The sequence below is a fragment of the Oryzias melastigma genome, linkage group LG22 (assembly GCF_002922805.2).
Source record: "Oryzias melastigma strain HK-1 linkage group LG22, ASM292280v2, whole genome shotgun sequence".
Lineage (NCBI taxonomy): Eukaryota > Metazoa > Chordata > Actinopteri > Beloniformes > Adrianichthyidae > Oryzias > Oryzias melastigma.
In genome coordinates this window covers 1,991,454-1,996,472 of record NC_050533.1, presented here as the reverse complement: position 1 = coordinate 1,996,472, position 5,019 = coordinate 1,991,454, and positions in this window count along the sequence as shown.

Below are 5,019 nucleotides of genomic sequence, written 5' to 3'. Positions count from 1 at the left end.
TTTTTTGTTTTATTTACTTAATTACTTATTTTTATTTCTTTTTTATTTTTATTTTATTTCCCTTGATTTCTTTTTTCACATTTTAACCTCCCTCTCTTTGCGTATTAATACTTCATCCCCAGAGTTGAATTTCCCCGTAAGTTTTATCTTTTTTTGCATCTAATCCTTTGTGTTCATTATAAATGTGAGAACAGAAAGAACATTTTAATAGAATATAAAGTTTTAGAGAAAAAATAAGATTAATTGGTGGATTTTGCTCCCCGACAGTGAATCCAGTTTGCTGATGACGATCTGATTTTCTACAACGTTTTCAGGAAACAGTAAAATATTTATTCTGTTTTCTAGTTTCATGCTGATCTTTTATTTTTTAATCCTTTTAATCATTTTTAATAAATAAAACATAATAAGCACAAACAATCTCCTCAGGAATGACATTTATGTGTATTTGTCATTGTACTTGTATTTGGTTTCATATTTGTTGTATTTATGTGTTTTTGTGAGTATTTATCAGAATATCCTTGTTGTATATTTATTAAATATTTGAGCTTCATGATGTCGTCTGGTTCAGTCGTTGCGTCTGCAGATTTCTCATCTCCACCTGTTCCTGTTTCCTCGGCTCTCCATCCGTTTATCTTCAGACGTTTGAGTTTCTGTCAATCATCTGAGGTCTTTTGGTCCCAATTTAAACTTCTTTCAAGAGGCTAAAAATAATTTTTGATGTTTTTTTTCTTCTTGCTTCAATATTTTCAGTTATTTATTCATTTTTCGGGGTTTAGCTCCTCATTTCCTGCATTTTAGTTACTTCACTTCCTGAAGATTTGTTTGCTGACAGTTTATTTCTGATTTAGGAAACATAAATCAATAACTTCAGAACTGATTATTAATTGAGACTCTGGTCGACAGTCTCTTGATGTGTTTCTCCTGCAGTGAAACTTTTTAAAGGGATATTTTGGCCTCTTTGGGTTACCGTACTTCTGTAAAAAAATAAAATAGAAAATAAAAGTATTATCAGAAAACTTTGAACTGTGGTTTACAATATTTGTAAAAAAAAATCTAAATACTCAACATTCTAATGGAATTATTATTATTATTATTTAAATAAGATGTGAGAATCTTTTCAAAATAAGAATAATGTTTATTTTTTTTGTGTTAAAATCTAAATTCTTCATTATGGGTTAAATGGTGCAGTAATTATATGTATTTAATTCTCTTTCATTTCATTTTCTTGGTTCAAATAAAATAAAAAAGTTGATTTAAGGACTGAGAAATGCAGTTAAAATAATTAACTTATTTTGTCCAAGTGAAAATTTTAAACATCTTAATAAAAGTAGAAAATATAAAGAGTTCAAGTATTTGTATATATTGTTAGAGTTTTAAAAAGATTTAAAAACATTTTCCACTTCAGCAGCTGGGATGAAACAAGTGGTAAAAGTTAAAGCGCTGCGGTTGTCACGGCGACCCTCAGGTGACAGATGTCACACGCTTCTCTGCTTCCTGTTTACCTGAATTCAGAACAAACATGTTTTCTGACAAATGAACAACAGTAGCAAACACAGATGTTTCAGTGACAAACAGAAGTCTGAAGGCAAAAGTGTGAAGGAATATATTTCTAATTATATAAAAAATATTCTTCAGGGATTCTTTTGTTTGAGGTGATGCTAAATTAAATGTGTTTAACGGTTTGTTAAGGATTAGCGACATTTGGCATAATTTTGACTAAAATTATAATGTTTGTGTTTTAATCTTCTCATACACAAATTATGATCAAATCAGTTCGGATTTCTTTTTCCTATTAGGTGTTTTATTCATGTTTAGGGATATAAAATAAAGTTTTTTTTTCAAGGCCGGATTTGGCCCTCCAGATCATTTTATTTTATTGTTATTAATGACCCGATGTTATCTTGAGCTCATTTCTAACTTGTAGAATTTTGACAAAATATATTTTTATGGAGAGTAAAATATTGAAAGTTATTTAAGGTTTACGTTGATTTATTCTGGAATAATATTCCTGCCTTTTTATTATTTATAATTATGTTAAAAGTTACAGTTTTAAAGTTTTAAAAATTGCTAGCTTTTTTAACTATTTTGATACTTACTAAGATTTTTTCAGGCTGTTGTGGAGTTTAGCTAATATTTCAGCTACATGCTAGCTGTTTTGGCTAACCTATTTTTTTTTAGGCTAATTTGGAGTTTAGCTAATCAGCTTTACCGTTTTCAGCTATCAATTTCTGCATCTTCAGCTATCAGCACTAGTGTCTTTAGCAGCCAAATCCAGCTGACAACATTCACACTACAATCGTCACATTTAATACTATACATCTAGTTCATGGTGGTTTCCGGTTTTAAATCTTTAAAAATGTCGTTTCAAAGTGTTCAATAAATGTTTATCCTGTTCGACCTCAGGATTGTTTTGGATTTTGTCCCTTGTGTGATGGAGTTTGACACCCCTGATGTATATTTATGGCTTGAATGGTCGGAGACAGAGTCTCTGAGCTGAGAGCAGAGGAACAAAAGCTGAACTCAGCATCAGTCGTTTTAGGATCGAGGTTCCCATCAGATCTGAACTGTTTCTGGGCTGAACATCTTCTCTTTAATGGTATCTAAGGGTAAACACACTGTAGTGACCTCCAATCATCAAAGGGTTAAACTGGAGTTAAAATGACCACGGATGAAGGTGTGGCCTTCAGTCTTTCTGACCTTTAACCTCACACACGACTGTCTGAATGGATCCCAAGAGTTTTTTCTGCTGTAAACTGAACTCTCGTGATCAACAAAGATCTTCGTTTGACTGTTTGGGGATTTTCTAATTTTTTGATCAAAGTTTAACTTTTGTCCTCCTGAAAAAACAGAAGATTATTCCCTTTTTTTAAAAAAATATGAACAAATTCTGTTTTTCATTTTGATGGAGATCACACAGAGATTCTTTTAATTTGAAACAGTAAGATTGAAGAATCATGATTCTCCTGCCACCGTGTCTCACCATGGATCTGCAGCCTGAGCCTCTTCTACTCTTTCACTGAGGTTTTCTGGATGAATAAACATAAAACGGTAGAAGCCTTAGCTGTTACTCAAGTAGCATTCATTTAATTTAGAGGTTTGTAAATGTTTAGTTCTCCTGGAACCGTAAAATAAACGTTAACGTTTATTACATCCCTGCTGACCAACAGGAGCCTCGTGTTCATCAGAAATACTTTGATCTTCTCTGATCGCTCTTTTTATTTTAGGATTTTAAACCTCATTATTTTTTTATGTTTGTTTTCTATACAGACGAGAGTCGCAAAGAAAATTCCTTTTAAATTCTTCATATACTATTTATTTTATTCTTTCAGATTTTTGGTTTGTTGACAGAGAAAATAAATGTCGGTAGTTTAAAACTGCTCTCTTTGATTATAATTCCTGGTAGTAAGAAATGAAATGCCAAAGACATTAATAGTACTGTCTTATATGACAATAAACCCTTAAATTTTAATCATTTAGATTGAATAAAAAGTTGGTTTGTTCTAAATTTCTGATGGCTGTTTTTGTGATGTGTATAATAAAAATATGATCATTTTTATCACTACAGAAAATATTTGTGTCATCTGCAAACAAATCAGATACAATAATTTAGTTGCAATACGTGTCATTAATGTATGTTATAAATATAAATAATCAATGTATAAACGGTAATGTATAAATAAATAAAACTTAATAAATAATGTTGGTTCTAAGACAGAGCCCTGAGGTACTCCACATGTACTTTCTAGATTCAGTGTTAAAATACTGTATCCTTCCTCGTCCTCTGATCGCATATGATTCTAATTTACTAAGTAGGATTTATTTCATTTATCCTTTATTTCACCAAGAAATCCCATTGAGATTAGATCTATTTTTAAGGCAGACCTGGACTGTATGATCTCAAGTATTAAATACTAATAATACAAGTTGTGTGTTTCTTGTATTGTCTAAAGCTTTTGTCATTTCTTCCACAGCATTACAGCCATTGTTATGTTTCTTCTGTTATAAAACCAAACTGTACTTCATTGATTAGTGAGTATTTGTCAGTAATTTTCTCTAAATGAGTTTTTCAAGAATTTGGGAAAACTGTGGAAACAGTGAGATTGTTTTATAGATTGTTTTTGTCGTCGTTTTTTATAAACCGGATGAATCACAAACCAGAAAAGGTGCATTAATGTTCAGTAGTTATAAGTATCATCAAAGTAGAATTAAGAAATAAGAGAAAAATACATTTTTGACTTTTATTTTATCAGTTTCAGTGGGATGATTCTATGAGATACTTTTATTTTGAAAGGAACTCGTACGATCCTCTGTCAAAAGTCACTTTACATTTGGAGAAAATTATTTTTCTCTTTGTATTTCTGTTTTTTCTTTCCAAAATAAATTATTAAAATTAAAGATATGCTGTTTTTATATATTTTAATGACAGTATAAAAAAAGAGCAGTGATTAACAGGCCCTTTCAGTATAAAGGTCGCAGACCGCTGACCTATGGGAACTCAAAAAGAATTTATGAAAATAATTATAATATAATATAATTTATGAATTTATAATTTTACCTAAAATAATATTTAGGTTTTTAAGACAATTTTGCAAACTTCCTGAGTAACCAGCTCGTTTGTCGTCGTCTTTTTCCGCTTCAGTTGACACAAAAGTGGAACAGCTGTTTGCTCAGAGGTGCACGAGTGAGTGCACGGATGCAGCTGAGGCTGTGGTACGGTGGAAGCTTCCGGTGCACGGTGGATGGGGGTCGGCCGCTCTGCACCACATCCTGCACTCCGAACGCCTCTGCAGGTTCCGTGAACCTTTTCCCGTGCGCGGAGGACGCTGCAAACTTCCTGTTGCAATAAACGAGTTTGCACCAAAAAGGAGATTCTTTCTGGTGCAACTGCAGCTAGTAGCTTCTACGGGTTGATGGAGGAGTGGAAAAACAATGACGTGTTTCTCTCTCTTTGAGTTTTTTGAGCTGGAAATTGTAGTTGAAGGTTTAAAAAATGAAAAATAAACACCGTGACTCATAAAA